The following is a 25,484-nucleotide window of genomic DNA, read 5'->3' on the forward strand; positions in this document are numbered from 1 at the left end:
GGCAAGGTGTGTTCCCAGGGTGAAGGCAAGGTGTGTTCCCAGGGTGAAGGCAAGGTGTGTTCCCAGGGTGACGGCAAGGTGTGTTCCCTGGGTGAAGGCAAGGTGTGTTCCCAGGGTGAAGGCAAGGTGTGTTCCCAAGGCGAAGGCAAGGTGTGTTCCCAGGGTGAAGGCAAGGTGTGTTCCTAAGGTGAAGGCAAGGTGTGTTTCCAGGGTGAAGGCAAGGTGTGTTTCCAGGGTGAAGGCAAGGTGTGTTCCCTTTCATTTCTTAGGAAATGCTTCTGAAGTACTCTTAGGCATTCTGAAATGCTGAAGAGGATTCTATTTCAGCCCTCCCCACCCCCAAGTTGCCTGAAATTCTGAAGTCATCTTATCCTGTTGCTGGCATCTTCTGGGTCTGGCTGACCCACCCTGGCAATCTCCTTGAGGGAAAGGTGACCTGTTCTTCTGGAGGATCCCGGTTCCTCCCCATTGTGGCCTGACCACTCACAGGCTGGAGGATGCCTATGTCAGTTTACTGCTAGAATCAATGATTGCAAATCATTAACAGAATGTTTAAGAGTAGGGATATGCAGTTTATTTTTCCTTGTTAATTCTCTAGAAGACTTTTGGAAAGCTATGTCCCCAGCCCCCACCCCCTCACATTTTTAGATTTAAATTGTTGCCAAGAATATAGTTTAGTTTCCTGGGTGGCATTTTAAAAATAAAACTGACACATCCCTCTTTTAAATATGTCTCTTAAAATCTGGATACCACAGTGGTTTAGTACCCAGAGTCGTCCTCTTCCACAATATGTGAGCAGATTACCTGTCAATATTAGAAACTTTACATCATTCCTTTCGCTCCTTAAACATATAAGCTTTCTACAGCTCCTGAAAATTTTACCCTGATTAATGCATTTTATGCTTTAAAGTCTCTCATTGCTCATTCTCTTTGCAAACAAAGTATATGTAAATTAAGATATATTTTAAATATTTCTTGTGGTATTGGTCTTTAACTTAAAACTTTCTTATAGATCGTTACTATACTTATTAGCAGAATAAAATTGATCAAAATAATGTCATTTATCTTGATTAAAATTATTTAATATAAAATGTAAAATTGTATTGGAAATGCATTCACCAGATGGATGAGGCTTTTTTCCCCAATCAATTCCTATATTCAAAAATAATATTACTTATTGCTTGACTGAACAAGATTCAGTCTCATTTTATTCTTTTTTTGTTTTTATAGATTTAAATACTGAAAAACATTACTTATATCTATCAGGTGAAGAGAATAGGTCTTTCCTGATAGTAATACTACTTGATTCTGTGAACTCCTTATGCATTGATTTTTTTAAAATCTCAATGGGATCCATCATCAGAAGTTATTTTTAATGATCTATTAGCTGTCAACTTCATTCAGTCTTCCTTCAATTTTGTTGATGGTAAAGAACTGGAAACTGCCTCTTTGAGGAAAAGGATGAACTGTCCATCATCATGGTTGTTCCTTCTCAACCCAGACACTGGCATTGAGCAAATACCCTTGGCTTCATGTCAGAGAATGTTTGCCAGTCTGCAGCAGGGAGAAAATTGGCCTGGTTTTGTAAAACAAGAGAAGGGAAGCTGTGAAAGAACATGCAAGCACGTTTTTCAGGCAGACCAGTTTTGTTCTCAGTGCCTAAGGAAGTTGAGAATCTGAAAATGGATTCCCTTAAAACCCCAAACCCTGCATCCCCTTGGCAAGCCTTCCTGTTGCCCCCAGGGCACACAGGGCTCCGTTTGGAGTCCGCCCCAGGGTAGCCTGCCCCCGTGGAGCTATAGTTATGACCTTGGCGTTGTTCCCACATAGTCAGGGGTTAACATGAGAAGAATGTGCTTCTCTGGTGAATTAGCTCTGGCTTTCCCAAGTCATTTCCACAAATGTCATTTTTGAGCCGCAGTGCCCCAGAGGGAGCTTACACAAAGAAAAGCAGCCAACTGTGTGGTGTGAAGCACCAGGCAAGATTTAAGGATGGCATTTGAAGCTAATTAAGACTACAGTACGAATTTTATGCTAGATCATAATTTCTTATCTTCATATAGAGTATCATTATTGGGACAATGAGTACAATATTTAAAAATTCTCGGAGACCAATTAAATATAAAGAAGTCCAGCTTTCAAACTGGAAGTGCCACACTTCAGTTTTCATACCTTGAAAGTCTAATGTGGTTGTTTAATACAGTTGCCAAGATACGGTGATACCTAGTAGGATGTTTCAAGGGTTTAGTAGAATTTTATCCTTGTGTACTAACTTCCAAGGTGTGGAATGAATTCGTCTCCTAATTCCTTCATCTGACAATATTTATTGAGTGCCTACCATGTACCAATCACAGTACATCAAAGTTTCTGCTTTGTGGAGCTTACAGCCTAGTGGTGAAAACAGTCTCAAAAATAAGCAAACAGGCCTGGCGCAGTGGCTCACACTTGTAATCCCAGCTCTTTGGGAGGCCAAGGCAGGTGCATTACCTGAGGTCAGGAGTTCAAGAGCAGCCTCACCAACATGGTGAAACGCCATCTCTACTAAAAGTACAAAAATTAGCCAATCACAGTGGCAGGTGCCTGTAGTCCCAGCTACTCTGGAGGCTGAGGCAGGACAATTGCTTGAACCCAGGAGGAGGAAATTGCAGTGAGCTGAGATTGCACCAGTGTACTCCAGGCAAGGCGACAAGAGCGAAACTTTGTGTAAAAAAAAAAAAAAGAAAGAAAGAAAAGAAAAGAAAACAGTATCTACTTTCCACACTTCAGATAGGGTAAGGGCTTAGGGAGTGACAAGGGGAAGGGAATGTTGAATGACATGTCAGGAAAGAAGTCTATGAAGAGCGAAATCGTAAGAGATGGACAGGAGCCAGACCTTACACCATCTAGGCAAGGGGGCAGCAAGAGCAAAACCCCTGGTGCAGGAGAGAGGTTGGCATGTGGCAAAAACAGGAGCAAGGTCAATGTTTTGTCATAGATGGTAAATGAGGCAGGGAAAGGTCAGAGATGCTGATGGTAAGTGTGGGATGCCTTTCAGCCTGGATAAGGAATTTGGATTTTTCTGAGAAGTTCAGCTCATGAAAGCATGGTCAGATGTATATTACTAAAAGTCCTCTGTGGCTGCTGGTTGGACAGTAGACAGTAGACAGTAGACAGGATGGAAGACCAGTGAGGGCTTGAATTCTGGAGTCTGGGAAGGAGATCGTGCTGTCCAGGACCAGAGCTGTAGCACAGCCTTTGAAAAAGTATTTTGAAGGTGGAACCAGCAGGTTTTGCTGATGGATGACACACACAAGGCTGTAAGTGGGAAAAAGACAGAGGAGGGGAGGGGATGGTAAATCCCAACTTTGATTTTGGACTGAAAGTTTGAAACGTCTGTGAGACATGGAATGGGAGATGCCTAGTAGAAAACCAATAATATTCATTTAAGCTCAGGACTGAGATATTTTTTTAAAAAAAAAAAAGGTAGTAAGTCCTGGTCCAATTATGTTAATCTTCTAAGTACAGAAACATCTACAGGAAGTCTCATCTTAAAATAAAATGTCTATCCACAGGTAGATAAGCATTTCTTGGCTGACTAACCAAAGACAGGTTTCTTACATGATTGTCTTCATTTTTACTTTGGAATAAAGAAGACAAGGGGTAATGTCGTTTCTTTGTGTGGATGCTACTGAAAATTATATGACCGCACATGTTCAGATTATTTTAGGTTGACTGCAGGTCATCATGTGAAGTCGTTTTAAGTTCCTCTTACTTGTTTAAGTACAAAACTGAAACAGATTTATTCATGCCACTACTGTTGAGGCATCTTGGCTGTTTATCCACCCCAGGAAAAAATATGTGACATGGGGAGAGGGCCAATCAGTTGAGACTAATGAGAAGTCTGAATTTCCATCCACTAGTCTAGACCCTCGTGTTGGGTATCATTTGTCTTACTTTTGTTTCTTTAGGCTCGTTATTCCAGATGGTCACATTTTACTACTGAAATTTTCATCTGTCAAGTAATTTGTGTGTGTGTGTGTAGTCATCCTTTATTATACGGCTTCTGGGACTTGATGAGTCCCTGTGCACAGGACCATATACCTAGTCATTCTGTCTTAATCAGCTTTCCATGAGGATGAAACTGTTTTAGGGGCCCATATTTGCAGTGCCAAGTTATTTATCCATGGTATATATTACAATGAAAATGAATGGAAATGCTTCTTTGCTAGTACCTTTATAAACACAGTGAGGGTAGCTACCTCCCCTTGAGCCATCCTGCAAATGCTGTGGTTGTGAACTTATCTTCCATTTTTCAGCTGTGTGCATGGCTTGGCAGGAGACTCTCAAACATTTAGAAGTGAGAATAGCCTGCAGGGAGGCAGATGCTTCCAGAAGATATAAATCTAATTGATAGAGGACCATTAGACATCTTGTAGTCAAGCTCTCCTTGTTTTGCAGAAAAAAAATATTTTACTTCTTCCTTCTTCTTCAAATCCTAGGGAGGCTCAAAAAAACTACAATTTCACATATAAATATGGTGTGAATATATATATATATATATTCATGTGTATGGGCATATCTATATATACAGACATATTTCAAAAGCAGTTTCTGTGATACTTTTTCTTATAAATTGATTTTTTCTTCATTCATTTGAATCTTAGTTGGCAGTGGGTGAATGATTTTTTAATCTTATATGTAGCTCTGTATGCCACAGTTTTTTTTATAAACAACATGATTTTGGCCCAAGCTATTTTCAGAAATTCCTGTGACTGGCATGAAATGGGAAATCATGGTGATTCTGCCTTCAGATTTCCAACAGAGTCATGATGTTTGTCTGCTCGTAGCTAAAACCCCAGCTCTGTAGTATGGATGATCTACAAGACTGTATTAGTTCATTTTCTTGCTGCTGATAAAGACATGCCTGAGACTGGGCAATTTACAAAAAAAAAGAAGTTTATTGGACGTACAGTTCCACATGGCTGGGGAGGCCTCACGATCATGGTGGAAGGCAAGGAGGAGCAAGTCACATCTGAGGTGGATGGCAGCAGCCAAAAAGAGAGAGTTTGTGCTGGGGGACTCCTCTTTTAAAATGATCAGATCTCATGAGACTTATTCACTGTCGTGAAAACAGCGTGAGAAAGACCTGCCCCCATGATTCAATTACCTCCCACTAGGTTCCTCCCATGACACATGGGAATTGTGTGATTCAAAATGAGATTTGGGTGCGAACACAGCCAATCTATATCATTCTATGCCTGGCCCCTCTCAAATCTCATATTCTCACATTTCAAAATCAGTCATGCCTTTGCAACAGTCCCCCAAAGTCTTAACTCATTTCAGCATTAACTTAAAAGTCCACAGTCCAAAGTCTCATCTGAGACAAAGCAAGTCTCTTCTGCCTGTGAGCCTGTAAAATCAAAAGCAAGTTAGTTACTTCCTAGATACAATGGAGTAGAGGTATTGGGCAAATACGGCCATTCCAAATGGGAGAAATTGGCCAAAACAAAGGGGCCACAGGGCCCATGCAAGTCTGAAATCCAGTGGGACAGGCAAATCTTAACTCCAAAATGACCTTTAATTCTATGTCTCACATCCAGGTCGTGCTGATGTGAGAGGTAGGTTTCCATAGTCTTGGGAAGCCCTGCCTCTGTAGCTTTGCAGGTTTGCTGGGGGTAGCCTCCCTCCCAGCTGTCTTCACAGGCTAGTATTGAGTGTCTGTGGCTTTTCCAGGTTCACGGTGCAAGCTGTCAGTGGATCTACCATTCTGGGGTCTGGAGGATGGTGGCCCTCTTCTCACAGCTCCACTAGGCAGTACCCCAGTAGGGACTCTGTATGGGGGCTCCCAACCCACATTTCCCTTATACACTGCCCTAGCAGAGATTCTCCATGAGGATCCCGTCCCTATAGCAGATTTCTGTCTGGGCATCCAGACGTTTCCATACATCTGAAATCTAGACAGAGGTTCCCAAACCTCAGTTTTTGACTTCTGTGCACTCACAGGCACAACACCACATAGGAGCTGCCAAGACTTGGGGTGAATCCGTGGCCTGAGCTTCCCATTGTCCCCTTTCAGCCACAGCTGGAGAGGCTGGGATGCAGGTCACCAAGTCTCTAGGCCGTACACAGCATGAGGACCCTAGGCCCAGTCCAGGAAATCACTTATTCCTCCTAGGCTTCCAGGCCTGTGGTGGGAGGGGCTGCTGCGAAGACCTCTGACATGCCCTGGAGACGTTTTCCCCATTGTCTTGGGGATTAACATTTAGCTCCTCAGGACATATGCAAATTTATGCGGCTGACTTGAATTTCTCCTCAGAAAACGGGATTTTATTTTCTATCACATCTTTGCAAATTTTCCAAACTTTTATGCTCTGCTTCCCTTATAAAACTGAAAGCCTTTAACAGCACCCAAGTCACATTTTGAATGCTTTGCTGCTTAGAAACTTCTTTCACCAGATACCTTAAATCATCTTTCTTAAGCTCACAGTTCCACACATATCTAGGACAGGGGCAAAATCTTACCACTCTCTTTTTTAAAATATACCAAAAGTTACCTTTGCTCTGGTTCTCACAAGTTTCTCGTTTGCATCTGAGACCACCTCAGCCTGGGCCTGATTATCCATATCACTGTCATCATTCTGGGCAAAAACATTCAACAAGTCTCTAGGAAGTTCCAAACTTTCCCACATTTTCCTGTCTTCTTTTGAGCCCTCCAAACTGTTTCAACCCCTACCTGTTACCCAGTTTCAAAGTCACTTCCACATTTTCAGGTATCTTTTCAGCAGCACCCCACTCTACCAGTACCAATTTACTGTATTCGTCCATTTTTACACTGCTGATAAAGATGTACCTGAGACTGGGCAATTTACAAAAGGAAGGTTTATTGGACTTAAAGTTCCACATGGCTGGGAAGGCCTGAAATCACAGTGGAAGGCAAGAAGGAGCAAGTCACATCTTATGTGGATGGCAGCATGCAAAAAGAGGAGCTCCTCTTTTTAAATGCAGGAGAACTCCTCTTTTTACAATGATCAGATCTCATGACACTTAGTCACTGTTGTGAGAACAGCACGAGAAAGACCTGCCCCCATGATTCAATTACCTCCCACTGGGTCCCTCCAATGACACATGGAAATTATGGGGACTACAGTTCAAGATGAGATTTGGGTGGAGACCCAGCCAAACCATATCAACAACCCACCCCATTAGATGAATCAATACACTCCTCATTAAACTTACTGCTTTCTCTTGTTTCCTACTTACTTTATCAATGAAACCATTTTCTGGTTTTGACACCCTAGAATGTTGGTCTTGAGACAGTTGTCCTGTACTTGGAGACCTGAGCTGGAGGAGAGATTTTGGCAAAAGCATGTGATTTTCTATAGTGCAGATCAAGGGGCAATGACAGTAATAGATACAATGGACGTCACAGCAACGTAGCACAAGGCTGGGTTCCACACACAAATGATTAAATGAAAGGTACTCATGCCTGTAATCCCAACACTCTGGGAGGCCAAGGCGGGTGGATCATGAGGTCAGCAGATCATGACCATCCTGGCCAGCATGGCGAAACCCTGTCTTTACTAAAAATACAAAAATTAGCTGGGCATGGTGGCGCACCCCAGTAGTCCCAGCTACTTGAGAGGCTGAGGCAGGAGAATCACCTGAACCCGGAAGGCAGAGGTTGCAGTGAGCCGAGATCACACCATTGTACTACAGCCTGGTGACAGAGTGAGACTCCATCTCAAAGAAAAAAAAAGGTACTCAGTGTGAGATCACCTTCAGACATAAGAGTGACACTGGCCCTGACCGGACCTGAAGCCTCCTGAATCTGAGTCTCTGGCATGTGGTCTGAGCTTCCGTCTATCTCCAGATGCCCTGCAGGGGATTCTGATACACAGCCCAGGCTGAGTATCATGTATCTGCATTACAGAGTGTCAGCCCTAGCTAGTCCAGCCATTTCCTCTTACGAATGGCACTGCTCTTTCCACACATACGAAGCTGCTTCTCACTGAGCTCTAAATTATTATTTACAAAACTTCTTAGGACCTTAAAAACTCAAGTCAAGTGCTCCTAAGATTGTGCAACGAACCCATGAATTTAAAATACTTAAGCAAGCTGGGCACACTAACACATGCCTATAGTCCCAGCTGCTCAGGAGGCTAAGGCAGGAGGATCGCTTGGGCCCAAGAATTGGAGACCAGCCTGGGAAAGAGAGTGAGACCTTGGTTTTTAAAAATTATAATAATAAAATAATAATTTTTAAAAATACATTAGCAATTTGGAGGGATAAATATGTCATTATTTTGAAATGAGCTATATGCATCACATCAGGTTTTATTATATACTAAACACTAAAACTTTTCCCAGATTCATTTCCATTGGTTTTCTACATCTCATTTTTCAATATTTCCTTAGCAGAAATCTAAGGTAATCAGTCAATGAACATTAACTAAGTGATTCTAGATTCAAGGCACCACTACGTATTGTGACTCAGTGCCAGGCATCTACTTGGATTCTCCACTTAAGAAAGATTAATTAATAGTATTGAAATGTGAAAGATTTATTCTCAGAAATAAAAGTCATTGTTTAGACATCTAACTTTTATTCAAACATTTGCTTAGCAAAAGCCTGATGATGGGAGACACCCCCACCACCATCTCCGTGATCCAGGTCTTTGCGTGTTGCAGTTACACACAAGAACTGACTGGAATGCAGCACTCATAAGAGAGTGTATCTGAGAACTTGCACTATCATATGTGCCGTGACCATGGGATTTTCTTCTGCAGCCAGGAAATCAGCTCAAGCCCAACTGTATTGCAGGTCGACCTCCTGTGTCCTCAGCACACACAGCGATCCCACTGTGACCCAACCCTGCCTGATCGGTCATGTGGCTCATGGCAGTACTCGCCACCCACAAGGACCTCGGGTGTAGGCCAGTAGCAGCTCGTTCTCTCTGTCCCTTGCTCCTCCTTACCTGAGCCAAAGACCACCTAGCCCGGTACCCCCAGTCACAGCCGACCTCTACCTTGGATAGCGCATGCCCCAGCACACCCAGCTCCAGACTCCAGGCATTCCTCTACTAACTTAGGTCCTGTTGGGAGACTGCAAATAAATTAACAACAGACACAGGAGAAAAGACAAGGTTTATTCACCAGTGTACGGGAGGACTCAGTAATGGGTAACTCACTAAACAGCTCTGGGTAACGGTTTACACTCCAGCTTAATAGGGAAAGGGTGGATAGATAGGGCTTCTGTGGAAACAAATGGGCTTCTAGGGCAATGGAGGTGTGGCAGTTCTGATAAAGTTTGGTTTATGACATTTCTCACCCCAGGGCTAAGGGTCAGTCTCTCCTCCTTGGCTGGAGCCTCCTCAGAGGGGATTTATGGCAACTGCCTTATCCAGAAAGCCTAGCCTTTAGTCAATGAGGGAAGCTCAAACAAGGTTTCTTTTAAGTTTAAAGTAACCTTTATGCCATTCTAATGAGTTCTTTAAGACTCCACACAACTTGTTTAGAGAGCCTGGCTCATTCAGGACCTATGTCCTTAGCCCTACCTTCTCCAACTGTTTTACTTCATTCATTCCTCAATCAAGCCTGTGGTATAAAGAAATGAACTCAGTCCTGCCACACTTCAAGCCAGCAGTCCCGTGCCAGGTGGAAAATAGGACCCTTGGCATTGCTCTGCTTCAGCCAGGGACAGAGGAGCTGCCAGGAGGCCCACACATTGCTCTCAGAAAACCCGTCAGGGCTCTTAGTTGAACACTGAACAGTAGAGAACATTTAACAATAATCAACCAGAAATAAACAGGCAGTAGGAGAGGATGGAAATGTATAAACACACGCGTGGAACTATCTAGAACCACTAAGTGTGGAACAGAAGCTTTTTATGAGAATATTCTTATGAAACTGGAAAATAAATGATGCTCCCAAAAGAGTCCTGGAGTCATTCAGAAAATGTTAAACCACGCTGACTCTATAGCAAGGCTTCGACTTTCACGGAGAAAATGCTCAGAAACTTCAGTTACAGCAGTGCCCAGCAAACAGCAAGTGCTGGAGGCGAGGAGGAGCTGGGAGATGAAAGCGATGGGAGACAAGTGTAGGGACTGGCGGGAAGGCGGGGCAGGGGAGGGGATCCCAGCGGACCAAACAGTAATGTGGGGCTTGCAGGGAGCCTCTGATGAAGGTAATAGGAAATGTGCTTCTTACTTCTCCCTTGCCATCTCTAATATTCCTGCTAGTTCTTTTCCTCTTGCGTACCTTTTATTTCGGGCTAAGCATTGGGCATCGTTGTACATTTTCTAGCTTGACTCCCTTAGGTAAGTTACTTACTGTCTCTGTGCCTTTGTGTCTTCATGTTTAAAATGGAAAGAAATGCAGTGTTGACCTCCTAGGGCTGTTGCTAGAAATCAGAAGACACGGAGGGTACTTAGAAAAATACTTGGAACTTGGCAGGCCCTGAGCAGACTCACTGCTGTCATTGCCCTCGTGCTTCATAGCAGTAGCTGTGGTGCTGGTCTTACCCTCAGTGCTTTTGTGGGCTTCTCTTGGTTCCATGGAGGCTCCCAAGCAAAGGTTATGCAGTGCCTCTGTTCTGTGAAAAAGAGATTAAACATTTTCAGTATATTTAAAGTTATCTCCAGCCTTTGTGATGATTGTGATGATGCCTTTTCTCCAAAACCCTTTTTTTTTTTTTCATTTCATTGTAGGCACAAATCTTTTTTATGCAAATGCTTAATTTTTCCCAAAAAGCAACTTACTCCTTTCAACAAGGTTTTCTATTTGGGCATCACATCTCTCTTCTTCGAACAAGCCCACTGGTAAATAATGGAACAATGAAGCAAAGTGTTGGCAACTAAAGAGCAATCTGCAATGACACAGGAGCTGGAATCCCAAGTACCTGTAATTATATTCTCCTACACATGTGCAGAGTTTGATAAAAAGGGAGAGCCAATTTTGTTATTCCTTTAAGAGGAAAAAAACTGCCAAGAATTCTTAAGCTTTAATTACCAAAACGAACTTGCCTTAAACAAATTCACACACATGAACACAACGTAGAAGATCAGACACATTTTGCCACCCGTGCATATACCTCCTCCGTGGGGTTGTATCTTTCAAGGTAACAGTTTGTTTCTTTAATATCCTTTAGCACTGCACGGTCTAAATGCTGCACGCCAGAAAAGAGCCATCTCTTGGTGTCTCAATGAACCATGAAAAATCTCAGGGAAAACGTATTAATACATTTTTCAGCAAATCCTTTGAGATGAGGATTCTCAGGAAGGAATTTAGTGCATTATCCAATGTAGTCAAATTCCCTCTTCCGTATTGAATATGCTTTGCTTTATTCCAAAGAGCTCAATCCCCTCCTTTGGACACTGAAATTCATCTGTTTCATTCATAGCATAATGTAAACTTTTTTTTTGTCCCCAACTTCTCTGATAAGCTTGCCTCTGCATACAAAACCATCAAAGCCTGGGGGAAAAATTATTAGAAAAGAAAAGAGAAAAGCACCTTTACTTTAAGCTTCAGATGAAACCAAATTGATTAATCATCTGAGATTAACTCAGCCTAGCAGTGAGCTTACAGCAAATCACGTCTGTCATCCTTTTCTTATTGTAATTTCTCTTTGAAACTTTAAGTAAATTGCCTATATTAAGTTATGTCTTTAAAAGACTCTGATTAAATCTAAAGCTGAACTAGCCACTGCCCTATATAAATCGTATTTGTTCTAATACAAGCAAGTAAATCAACTCATGGGAAAGAAAAAGCATTATGAACACAGACCAAAAATAAGCCTTACTAATGAAAGTATACAAATCCAAAGTGTTATTCAATAATTTTTCTAGTGTTACTAAGGAAAGGCCAGCTAGCAACTGCCTCAAATGCCCTTATCTGCTTGAGTTTCTAGTGAAAAAAAGTGGTCCTTCATGGTGCCCAAGGCTGCCTCCATAAAGATCATCAACACAACCTATTGCTGAAACACAGCTGAATTGATTTCTTACTGTGGTAAGGGGGATACCACTCAAGGCAGCTCTGGCAGTACCTTGGAGGAGGGAGATGAGATTTTGTGGAGAATTAAGCCTGGTTTAAGGTGAATCTTCCAATGCTAAGACTTGCCACCATTCAGGATTGGTAGAAACAGGAATTCAATAAGTCTTAGGGCACAAACCATCTTTTGATACTTTCCATGTAAGAGTCAGTGGGTTTTTCTACAAGTTTCTGGATTGAACAATTAAGTTATTTGCATTGGCAAGAATCTCTTGGCATAGTAAGTGATGTTAATGAGAACAGTGGGTAATTAAGACCATTTCTATCTGCATGTAAATTTGTTGTCCAGCTGTGTATGTGAGAGGAGAGTATTGGGCAGAGAGTTGAGTTGGGGGGTACATAGTTTTAGTTCTCCATGAACTGAAAGTATGTATGCATCTCAAGAATTTCTCTGTTTTATCATGGGAAAAAAGCCAGATGATATGGAGAAGAAATAGAAACACAGGTAGTACAAAACCATCAGTGATCTAAAATTTATTTCCATTTAACAGCCCTTTGGCTTCTGAGTCCATACCTATACACCCCCTTCAATTCTTCCACCCCAGCTTGGTATGGAAAGTATAATGGACTCTCTGCTCTCAAGGACCAAGCCCCGGCCTTGGCATATTCACAAACACTGGGATTGCTGTGCATGCTTTAAGTGTAAGGGAGCTCATAGAAGATAAACATGGCAGGGCACAGTGCGTATTAAATGCCCACTGTGACATCCTGAAGAAGCAATAAACAAAAGTTTAGCATTTTTAAAATCAAATTTTATTTTGAAGTTTATTCTCAGTTGCTTTGGGACACAAAGTCTGATCATGTCACTCCTGTTTGCCTTTTGAATGTGTCCAAGGCCAACAAAATGTCAGGCTATCAATGTATATTTGTTTAATGAACAGTTAGTTGATAATCATGCTTTAAGTTTATAGCAAACAGGCATTCCAAGATCTATAGCTTTAAAAAAAAGAAAACTAATTCTAAAAATTAGAGGAGATGACTCAACTCTTATGAAATATCTTTTGCAATCCTGATTTCCCAGTTATTAGAAGAATTTTTGTATCTTACAGACTTCTTTATTAGTCTCAAATGTCTATATTTTTCTGTTCCTCACTTCTTTTCTAAGAGATGTAGATACAATCAAGAGAAGTTCCAAATGCATGAGATTGAACCAGTGGCTTACAGTGTAGCTAATGAAGGCCAAGGTTCATGTCAGTTTATCTCAAATTCCAACAAGGCAACTAAAATTAACCATGAAGCTGTGTCTCCATTTTTATATGCTTATTGCCCTGGCCAAATTCCAGTATAGCTAATTGCTTGATCCCAATCCAAAATTATCTTCTATTTGAGTTAACTCTTATATCTCTCTGCATGATCTAAGCTTCATAGGTACCCACTAGAGCTCTGGCAATTGGGAAAATATACTGCATCCTAGAGATGGCAGTACTTTTTAATAAAGAGTCTCTTTGAGACCCTTGAGAAGGAAATCCACTAGCCAGTCTAGTCAATTTACTTAAGAATGAATGTGCTTTTGTTCTGGTAGGGCATGCTTTGTGGAAATAAACAAACAACCAGAAGAGAAAAGCAAAGGCTGTTTCTTCTGAGCTTGCTATAGCAAGGGAGTTGGTCACCGTCACTTGTGTTTTGGCAAAGACTCAAAGGCAGAAGAGTGGTAAATATTATAAAAGAGAAAATGGAAGCTTCAGGTGTGCCCTAACTGGAAGCTGTTAGCACAGAGAAGTTATGAGCCAACCAGAAGCGGAGCTCCCCACGTGATTGATTGGGGTATATACTTGGCCTTCTCTGGTTGGTCCTCAGTTGGAAGCAGAGACAAAAACTAGGGAAGCTTTCATTTATCAATCAAGTCTTGGCCATTTGGGGCCAAATGGTACAGGGGTTCTGGATAGAGATAGCAGTCTGCCCTTCTGCAAGACTTACATGCAGCAAGCTAGCTTCCTGAGTTATTATAGACAAGGGGTTGGTTTCCTGGGCAGGATGCTGAGGTTGTGGGTCAAAGTTCTGTTTCTATGCATTTTCTGGCCACTGCCCATTTGCATATTCTGTCTCTCCATGGGTATATGTGTGAGAGTTATCATGTAACAGAGTTCTGGTTCCAAAATATACTTCATTTAAAATTAGTTTTTAATTATAATTATAATGAAACTAAATACAGCAAGGTAATTTTGAGTAAATTATCTATTATTGGTTTTTCTCCTTCTGATGCTCTATTTATAAGCCATTTGTAGCAGTAGATACAAACTGTAAAGTAAATCATTGTGGAAAGATAAGAACCAGGGAGTTAACCGAAGGGAAACATTGAACATAACGCGGTATCTCCGTGGACCTGTTTTCACTGGGACCTAAGGTAGTGGACCCTTCTGAGTGTGTTTCTTGCAGGGAAGGTTTTATCGATTCTGTGTCTCAAGGCCTAGGGACAAATAGACCTGGGTGGAAAAAGAACATAGCTTGAAACCGTAAGGAAATAGACCAGAAACTGGTAGAAAGGAAAGAAGAAAGGGCGTCCAGTTAAAATTCCGTGGGCTAAAACATACATACACAGTTATATCCTCTAAACCATTTTAAAAACAAGTTTCCAGGAGCAGATTATTGAAGTAGCATTTTGTTCAATTTGCTAGACACTTTCATTGAAATTTGTTGGGTACTACTATGAGCCTGCACCAGAAATATCTCCATTATTATTTGCTAACAGTAGTCTGTATGTAGCAACATGGACAGAACAGTATATCTCTTCACTAAAACAATGAAGTGCTTCTGGCTGATGAAGTTAGTATTTAAATGAAATTACTAACCCCCAGGACATATACATGGTAAGATATTTCCCCTTAAGGAAAAAGTACTTTTTATATGCTTTTGCACAAGTGATATGAAACCCAGCTATTTATTGGGCACATTCCATGCACAAAGGGGTGGGTTTGGGTGCCTAGAGAATGAATAGCATTTCCAGAAGGAAAGTTCAGAAGGAATTTCAGGAAGCCTTGTAATGAGGGATAGACACACTCACCTACAATGCAGGGGAGATGGTCAGGACACCTCCTGGCTGGAGTAAATTCACAAGCTTGCCCATGTGTCTGTGGGGAGGGTGATATTTCCTTCGCACTGGAGAGTTATCATAACACATTTGACAGGTCTTACATTTTCATTCGGTAGGTTTCTTTCATTAGGTTGAAAGTTGTGCACTGCCTGTGCCAATGCATGTTTAGACATTTATTTTTCTCTGTGCAAATGTTCCTACTATTGCACTCTGCAGACAAGTGAGAGGAAATTTGACAAGCAATTTGTATTATGTCAGTTACACCAAATCACACCCCTGTCCTCCCCTCTAATCACCCAAAAGCCCGTGAGTCATGAAGTTCCAGGAGCTTAGGAGGTTATTGAGGCAACATGAGAAGTATGGAATAGCTATCATGAGGCTTTAGCAAGAAGGATCCTCCCTTTAGCTCCTTGAAATGCCCATCCCATGACTTTCAGAAAGTGACTTACCCTCCCCATTTCCAGCAATGACTTCGTCTTATCTGGGAATCTCTAGAGCAATTCCTCTCAACAGGGGGCAGTTTTGTCCCCCAGGAGATATTTAGCAATATCAGAGAGCATTTTTTGTTGTCACAAATGGTGTGGATGGGAGGGTGCTACTGGCAGCTGGTGGGGGAGACCAGAGCTGCTACTCTCCAGCCTGCAGGCTACGGGACTGCCTCACAACATAGCATCATCCAGCCCAAAATATCAACAGTGCCAAGCTGGAGGAACCTGGCTCCAGATCTTGTACAGATGTCTCTCAAGCCCTGAAAACCTGGCAAATTTTCTCTTTCTCCAAAAGAACTATTCCTTCCAATCTTTTTCCGTAGACATAGAGTATGTCTACATCTATGTATCACAACTAGGAAATCCATTGAAGTCTAGTATGCAATCCAATCCAGCCAAATGACACTTGCTGGAAATAGCACTGCTGTGACCCTCTACAAATCTGTGCTTGAGTCACCATGGATGTGTCTACGTGTCAGCTCACCACAGGGGTGGTGTGAGGCAGGGATGTTCCATGGCTCAACCGTGTAAGTTGATCCTCCATCCATGGGGTGGAGGATCGCACCATTAGAGAATATTCCAGAAACAGTTCTGTGCCCAACTCTCTCTGAAACATTTCTCTCTCTGCACAGACCCTGCTGTTTCCCAGGCAACTAAATGCATTACCAAAAAATACATGCATGCAAAATTTTTGTGGGGAAATAAAACAACATAACATTAAATGTAGGATTGACTAATATTCAAGATCATGTAACTCTCTGAAGGCAGCTACCCTCACTCAGGGAATAACTTTCACTTCCGGCTTAGAATCTACCTCGGGATGCCTGACTGTGTTTGCCGTGGTCTAGTTTGGGTGGGTTCTTGTTTTGTTCATCCATGGCTAAGTAGATGCAGAGATTGGATAACACATTGTTCAGGGCAGTGTTTATGGAACACGGACCTTGATCCAAGCTAGCTCCAGGTTCTGGGAGCTCACATGATGAAGAGCCTGCATCCCTTGCTTCAAGGAGAGTACTGAGGTGAATGGACCCTCGTGCTATGCTAGAGGCATGCCAGGATTTGGGGATGGTGAAGGTGGCAGCCAAAGCAGCTTTGGGAGGAGGGATTTAGGAAAACCTCCCTAAATGGTGGAACTCCTGAAACCCCTGAACTGAGCCCAGAGAAGGTGAAGTTAACCAGAAGGAGCAAACAGTGCGGGAAGCAAGATCAACAGGACTTAAACCTGACAGTCCTGTGTCCCAGAGCATATTTGCAAAATTACAGGCAGGGCCACCTGCTAGGAGAACAGCAGCTCCCCAGGCCTGCAGGGGTCCTGTTGGCCATTCCCAAGAGCTGGTGTTTTACCTGGTAAGCAAGAGGGAGCTAGCAATATGACATGGTCAACAGAAAAAATGGCACACACAGTTTTGTGCTCCCAGCCTAATTCTGCTAGAATTAAAATACGGGATTTATATTTATTAGGGTGATCCTGACCTAAACCACAGCAGCAAACAATGAAATATATTAATCTTCCTATGTTTTCATTGACCTGACAACGAACAAAAGTCATGGCATATATGTATGCATGCATCTGTGCATCTGTGTGTATGTAGACAGGGAGTCATACTCCTTATACCCCTAAGCATACACATACCATGTCCCTCTGTCCCTCCCTCCCCTAGCCAGCACACCCCTTGCTACATAATTGTTTTTGTTTTAAACTCAGACCCCAAAACAATGCCTTTTATGTGGAAAAAATACAAAAGGCATTTTTGCCATTGCTGTTGGTGGTGAACTGCGTATGATGTGATTGAGTCCGTGTGCTCCTTTAGAACCAATGTCCAGTCCTGTTTCCTGTGATATCATCCTCCTCAACAGGCAGAAGTATGTGCTGGCAGCTTTTCCTGCTTTCTGAAGCAGCCAGAGTGCCACGAGCCGGTAATCTTTTATTGCCAAGATAAAGACCCTGTGTGCACAGTCATCTCGCTGAGAGAAGCATGGCCTTCACAGAGGCACTCACGTTCATGAAACCCAGCTCATTAACCCTCCTGAAATTCATGAGGAGGCTCTATTGAGAAGAGTCACTGATGACAGAACTGTAAACTTTATTTCCATTCCCAATAATGTTGGTGATCAACCCCATGAAAACACATGGGCTTTCTGTGGTTGTCAAGGACTGTCCAGAGAAATTGGTCTTGAGCTTGCCATTTTGTCGCTGCTGGCTCTGTGCTTCGTTAACTCCAGGGAGCCCGTAGCCTGTTTTCTTTTTAACAGATTTGGACAAAACAGAATCCAGTGATAGTGACAGTGATGATGGCAGCCAATGTGATAAACAGAAGCATCGTTTTTATTTATTTATTTGCTTTTGCTTATTTGGTCTTAAATAGCAAGCTGGGATATCATTGAATGAGAGTTCAGATACTGTTAAAAGTGGAATGACAAATTCCATGGGATTCTATATGACTGATGAGACATGATTATTCGTCAAATAAAAGAAAATAGAACTGTTCTTTGTGGTCTCTTCGTCAAGGTAACAGCTCTGAAATGTACCTAAACCCCAGTGTCAAGTAGAGTGTTGCTTTCCTAGGGGTCCTGTAACAAAGTGCCCCTAACTGCCTGGGTTAAATGTGCTAGAGGCAGGAAGTTTGAGATCAGGGTGTCACAGAGTGGACTGCTTCGCAGGGCTGTGAGGGACAGTCTGTCCCAGGCCACTGCCCTCGCTTCTGGTGGTTTGCTAGCAATAGATGGTGTTCCATGGCTTGTGGAAGCATCGCCTCTATCTCTGCCTGCATCTTCACATGGTGCTTTCCTGATGTGCGTCTATCCCTGGATCCAAATTTCCCCTTTCTGTAAGCACCCCTGTCATATTGGATTAGGAGCTCACCCCACTCCAGTATGACCTCATCTTAACTAATTATACCTGCAATGACTCTGTTGCTAGAGAAGGCCACATTCTGAGGGACTGGGGTTAGGATGTCAACATATGAATTTTGGAGAGAAGGTAACAATTCAGCCTAGAACCAGCAGCATTCCCGTTTCCACCCCATCACGCACCAAGTAGCCCCATCCGCTGCTGAGCTAGCAGCCACTGTGCCCTGCAGCACAGCTAGGAGGTCAGCCACTTAGTATTTCTGGTTAAAACCAGCAAGGAGGAAGCTCCTGAGTCTCCAACTGAGCAGTGAAAGGAAAGAAGAGAGGACGGAGAAGGGAAGGGAACATTGCTTAAGAAAAGCGAGGATGGAGAAGAGGTAAGGAAAGTATAGTGGGTGAGGTGGTGGCCCCCCAAAAAATCTGTCCGAGTCTAAGTCCCCAGAATGTGAGTGTGACCTTATTTGGAAAAAGAGTCTTTGCAGATACAATTAAGTTAAGGGCCTTGAGATGAGATCATCCTCGATTACCCAAGTAGGCTGTAAATCCAAAGCTACGTGTCCTTGTAAGAGACAGAAGAGGAGATGACACAGACGCAGAGGAGGAGGCCAGTGAGGACAGAAGCAGAGGTGGGAGCGATGCAGCCTGATTTGGTTTGGATGTTTGCCCCCTCCAAATCTCCTGCTGGAAAGCTATCTGCAGTGTGGGAGGTGGAGCCTGGTGGGAGGTATGTGGGTCACAGGGGCAGATCCCTTAGGAACGGCTTGGTGCCTTAATGAGTGAGTGATGAGTGAGTATCACTCTATTCAATATTGCAAGATCTGATTGTCATTATAAACAGAGCCTGGCACCTTCCCCCACGTCCACTCTTACATCCTTCTCTCACCATATGATCTTTGCCCACTCTGGCTCCTCTTCACCTTCTGCTGTGAGCAGCAGCTTTCTGAAGCCCTCACCAAAAGTAGATGCTGGCACCATGGTTTTTGTACAGCCTGCAGAATCGTGATCCAAATCAATTTACTTTCTTTATGAATTACCAAGTTTCGGGTATTATTTTAGAGCAATGCAAATGGACTGAGATGCCAGGAGCCACCAGAATAAATGCCAGGCCTCCCCTAAAGCCTTAGGAGCATGGCCCTGTCTGCCGATACCTTGATTTCGGATACCTCTGTGGCTTCCAGAACTGTGAGAGATACATTTCTAATTTTGTAAGCCACCCTGTTTACAGTAATCCATTGAAGCAGTCACAGGAAACTAACACAAAGGAAAAGAAAGACGTGTTACTTTCAGGAGCCCTCAGGGGCCCCATTGGTGGCCCAAGGGGGAACTACTCTGTAACCCCTAAAGCCCCACATTTTTATCTGCTCTGGCCTGGGTCACGTGAGGAATAGCAGAACCACGAGCTGATCCTGTGCTGTGTCTCAAGTGACAGTTTCCTTTGAGCACCAGCATCTATCCCTGTCCCTGTCCACCGCTCTGCTCCTGTATCTGTATTCAGTCACATGCTTACCTGAACTTGACCTTAGCAATGTGACATTGGAAGAAAAACAGTTGCTGCATAAGCTCTGTGTAACTAATGGAATTATCTTAAACCAAACAAACATCATTGAATCTTCAGACTTTCAAATAAACCAACAACCCATCCTTTTCTTTTGGCAAGCATACTGTAGTTTCTACTCACTTTGAAAATAGAGTAGGAGGGACTGCTCATATTGGATTATGAAATGTACATAGAAAGTATCCTTCTGTAATGTGAAGACCCCTAATTATTTTTGCTGGATGGATGTGTGGATTCGCATGGTTTGGTTGGTTTGACCATAGTGACTGTGCAATAATAATTAAGCTGCTTGTCGACCAACATGGAGGCTCCCGCAGTCCTTGCAGTTGATCACTCACCTCACTGTTGTCTGTCAGCTCATGCCAAGTGGGCTTGACAGAGTGGCGGGGCAGTGTCCAGGGCACACTTGGTGTCTGCGTTTCAGAAGGTGACACTGCTAAGCAGTCATTCTTACCAAGGGAAGGGACCTCCTGTCACGGTACGTCATTGCAGAATGAGAGCAGACAGCCAGGAGCATCAGATTCCTGCAGGGCAGAGGCTGCTACCCCGCTTCACGACCTGCTGGAAGATGGAGAGCCGTGCCTGTGGGCCAGTTACTCTCAGCCAAGTGTGAACGACAGTCTCCATCCCCTGCCGGGGCTCCCTAGTGAGGGAGACAAATAGATACTTAAAGTTTTCCAAAAATTGCAATTTCAGGAGAAAACTCAAACACTGAACACTTTCCTGAGGTTTGAGCCAGTGGATGTACAGAAGCTCTGTGTCTAATATTTTCCTGCCTTTTTAATCTTCTATGCAATCTCTTTTACTCATCAAATCTTTCTCCTTTGCTACAAGTGAAATCCCATCCCAATAAGGAAATCGCCAAAGGACAGCAGCTTCTTTTCTTTTCCTGAAATGTTACAATGTTCATATTGCTTGTAAAAAGTGGGTCATCAGCTTAGCTCAGTTATAATAATAAGTCATTTTAATTGAGTAAAATTAGTGAAAATAAACTTTGGTCCATTTTTGGTCTTCTAAGCTCATTTTTTCTTCTGTTTTTATATCTACTTGGTCTCTTTTTATTCATTTCATCATACCTTAGGTTTTTTCTACCTGTCTACTTGTAAATAGTTCATATGATTACAACATATGTTACTGATATTTTTTAGTATAGCACGAATACAACCACCAAAGTTTTAAACTCATCAAATGTAAATCCTGTATATTTTACACATACAACATAAGCCTATAAGTGCTATAATCCTGGGTAGATTATTAATAATGATAACACTTTCATTAAAAATGGCCACTGTGGTTAATTAACAAAGATACAATCAATATTATATATCCTGAGACATTCTTCCCATTCATAGGAATAGTGTTTTCACCCGCTAGGACGTTTGGAGAAATATCTAAAGCCCAAACCAGTTTTACTAAAATACATTTTAAATGTCTTTGGGTTATTTCTCTTGAAATAAAAATTCTGTGTACTATAAAATTATAACACAGGCCCAATTTCTTCATCCTGAAAAAAACTAACAAACCAAAAAATAAGTTCTGACCTAGATATCAAACGTTTTATAAGCCAACACTGTTAAAGATCCATCTCAAAGTGAAGACAAGTGATCGGAAGTATTTTTTAAGAAAGGATATTATCACTTTTTTTGTTAAGAATCCTCTAAAGTATCTTGTGTCTAGGAAAGGAGATTGCCTCCTAAACCTAAGGGGGACAAGGCTTTTATAAGATCTGGAACAGGTTCAGGCACCTAGCATGTAATCAGGGCCCCATTATATGTGTTAGAAGAAGCTATCAGGTGATGGTCCAGCCACCCCAAGCCACACCAGGCTTGCACCTTCTCAGGCCTATTTCAGCTGGAGAAAATCCTTGATGTACAGATTTTGTATAAGCAAAATCAGACCCTGGCAAACCAGTGACCCAAAGCCACCTAAGACTTCTTGGTATCCAAAGCTCAATTCCGTAATTTACATTAGAAGTAGAATTGCCATGTGGAAACCAGCATTGCCTTGGTTAGTGGGTCTCAGGACAAAAACCGACTTGGGCAATGAAATTAAAGGAGTTTCATACAGTGAACTTCCTCTGTTTGAGAACCATCATGGAATTCATCCATAAACATCTCATTGGTTAATAAGGAAGATGAAATTTTAGACAAATAATTATATGTCCTTTTTTAATGCCATATATCTCTCTAGTTTAGGAAGTCCTCTGTGAACAAGGTGTGCATGTATAACTTAAGAACGAGACAGATGCATTAGGAATCAAGTGTATTGGGGTGAGCTGCTCCCATCAGCCAACACTTAAAACAGGCACTGTACATCTTCTCTGACCATCCCTTTTTCATAGTAAGAGTTTTTCTTTCAGTTTTCATTTTCGTCAACATTAATTTAGGTTGTAAAATTACAGCTTCTGTGGTGTAAAGATCTGTGTGCACTTGGTGACATGAAAACTTAATAGAAGGAAAAAGAACGGTAGCAGAGGGGCCCCAGGCTGAGCCCTCAGACCCCCACTTCTCTGGGAAGGGAATGGATGCCATGCCCAAGACAGCTATCTCTATTCTGATAAGTTTGGCAAAACTTGTGCTTAAACAAAGTTAAACAGTTGTCTTCATTGTGTTTGTTGGTCTGCTCGGAGACTTTACTTGACTAATTCAAAGTAAATTTGCTAATGCATTATAAGTCTCTGAGATGAGTATCAAGCACAGCATTTCCCGCATTTATGTTGCAGTGAAACCTTATTTGGAACACAGCACCTTATAAAACTAGTATTCCCCAGACCTGCTTAGACGTAAATAATAACTGCAACAGAATAAATGTGAATGCAATTTTCAACACTCAAAGTGCTATTGCACCTTCTTACCTTGTATGGTCAAAAGCCTCATGCACTTTGTTTATTTATTTATCAGTAGACAGGTTTATTAGCTATCATCCTATCCTCAGTTTATATTTTATCAGTAGACATAGGTTTGTTAGCTATCATCCTATACTCAGTTAATATGTTAGAAGGATAAATTATATACATCAGCAAACCAGATGCAACTTCAGTGAATGTTTTTGGAATGACTGGCTGAATAAATGCATGATTGGGAAGGTGTCACACAGGTGGTAAAGGCAGTCTATCCCTGTGAAAAGAGCTCAGAGGAAGGAGTTGTTATAGAGGGTTGGGCTGGAGAATAGAGCTTCTGCCCCAGAGACTTATAGCCACCAAAGCTTAGAAGACAGCTCTGCAACCTTTCCCTTATCCTTTAACTTCTATTTGTCTTCTAGATAAATTGGAAATTATACCTGCCATGTTTATATCCCTAGGGTAATGCAAGATACAAATGAAAATAATGAATGTGCATGTTCTTGAAAAAGTTAGAACACTACATAATGTAATCTATGAGTAAGAGCCTGTAAGAAAAACCAATAGATGATTCCCTCTCTCCTTATCCTTAATTGGATCTGATTTTTATTTTGGAAGAGGTGTAAATCAATTTGGAAAAGCAAGACTGAGGGAATGTGATTTTATAATTCATCATTAAGGTATTGCAGTAATCAATGAATTACTGCTATTCTAGCATTACTCAGATTGGAGGACTAATTTCAGATTCTATTCATGAAAACAAACTTTTCTTTAGAGAAGCACTGATCTCATCTGTCTCAAAAAGACAATTGTCTTCTGAAATTTTCATCTTAGGAGAGTTCTTGGGCCTTTGTTAGATAGCAATCTTGACCTAAAAATAAAACACCCTTCCTAGGTTTCTCCCCTGAAGCTACAATCAGTAAGTTTAAATTTTCATCTTAACTTCCTTTCTGCTAAAATTAGTCAATGACTTGAGATAATTATTTTTATGGCTACCGTGCTTAATAGTTAATCAAATTATTTAAGTCCTGTTAAAATGGATCATATTAGTTGCTTTCCTCATTTTCAATATTTCTCAAAAATCAATTTATTTCTAGTTCAAGAAGGAACTTCAGCAAATCTGAATTTAATTAACTGCCATTTTTATTTTTAGAATCTTTCTATACTAGTTAAATATGCATATCTCAGCCACCTTCCTGCCCATAGTTCTACTCATTTTCTTGGTTCTTCACACTTCAACAGTGTGAGAATTTCTCAGAATCTAATTCAGTGAATTCCCCTGGATGAGACAAGGTACTGAAACATACGATTCCTGTTGTCTTCCAAACAGATGGAATAGGTAGTTTATTTGAGTGTAATAACTCTAGAAAGAGCTGCATACCATATGCCATAAACTTATAAGATTCTGCCTCATTCAATGTTACTTCTTTTTAGAGGATTGAGTTACTCTTTAAATCATTTTCTCAGACCAACTGCTTGCCAATTTGGGCATGTGAAATAGGATCTTATACGTGTTACACATCTGTACTTGTTTTTTTGTTTGTTTTTTTGAGACGGAGTTTGCCCTATTGCCCAGGCTGGAGTGCAGTGGTGTGATCTTGGCTCATTGCAACCTCTGCCTTCTAGATCTAAGTGATTCTCCTGCCTCAGCCTCCCGAGTAGCTGGGATTATAGGCAAGCACCACCATGCCTGGCTAATTTTTGCAGTTTTGGTAGACGGGTTTTCGCCATGTTGGCCAAGCTGGTTTCAAACTCCTGACCTCATGTAATCCACCAGCCTTGGCCTCCAAAAGTGCTGAGATTACAGGTGTGAGCTACTGTGCCCAGCCTGTACTTGTTTTTTTAAAAAATAGTGGTTATTAGAAAAAAGCATAAGGAACTTTAGTATGCCTTCTAGAATTTGTCTTATCCTTGCTCATAGAAACTATTTGATCCCCTGGCTCAAGCTGGTCCCATCTTACTATTCCTTCTCTCTCTCTTTTTCTATTTGAATAATTCTCTAATCAATTAAAACAGGCAGATAATAAAAGAGGATTCTTTTTTTGTTTTTTAATCATGCCATCTCATGAAATATTTATTTGAATCTGGCAGGAGCAAGTGGGCAGTTGTGGAGATGAACGGGTCCCTTTCTGGGAAAAGGGGCCTGGTATGATCGATCCGGAAGGTTGGTGTTGCTACAGGCATTTTCCACTGTGTGAAAGGAAGACAGAAAGAAAAAGCATCCAGATGAGAAAGGGGCTTTCTCATGGATTGTTGCAGGGGAGCCAGAATTAAGACCAGCCCTCTCCATTTGAAACTTAAGAAGTACAAAATTACCCTGGTGTATGAGATTGCATTAAGTCAGGTCATGCTGGGCAAACAGCAGTTTTCTCACAAGGTAATCACCTTGTCACATATTGGTATTGCCAGTGTCGGAGATGATGCTATCTGGGGAGTCTACGACTGTTAGGAAATGGGTCAAAGATTCATTATTTGGGACTACAGTAGAAGGGCGATTGTGTGTTTTGTTTGTTTGCTTGCTTGCTTGTTTGCTTTGGGTTTGTTTCCCTGAGCTTGGCTTTGTTCTATTTCCCTGAATGGGGACTGGGTAAAGCGCATGATGTGCCTGCTGCCATGACAGGGGCGGAGCTGGGTCCGGGCATGCCTTCACAGTTCTTCCTAATGCTGACATTCCGCCCCTAAAATACAAATTTATCCA

General features: G+C 41.9%; 1 protein-coding gene across 13 annotated transcripts in view; it reads left to right on the plus strand.

Moving 5' to 3' along the window:
• The window catches only part of CTNND2 (catenin delta 2), a 944,995-nt gene that overhangs the window by 854,341 nt on the left and 65,170 nt on the right, over nucleotides 1-25,484 (plus strand). The gene's annotated exons all lie outside the window — the stretch shown is intronic.

This window comes from Sapajus apella, unplaced genomic scaffold, assembly GCF_009761245.1.
Source record: "Sapajus apella isolate SASKATOON/1434 unplaced genomic scaffold, GSC_monkey_1.0 scaffold11, whole genome shotgun sequence".
NCBI lineage: Eukaryota > Metazoa > Chordata > Mammalia > Primates > Cebidae > Sapajus > Sapajus apella.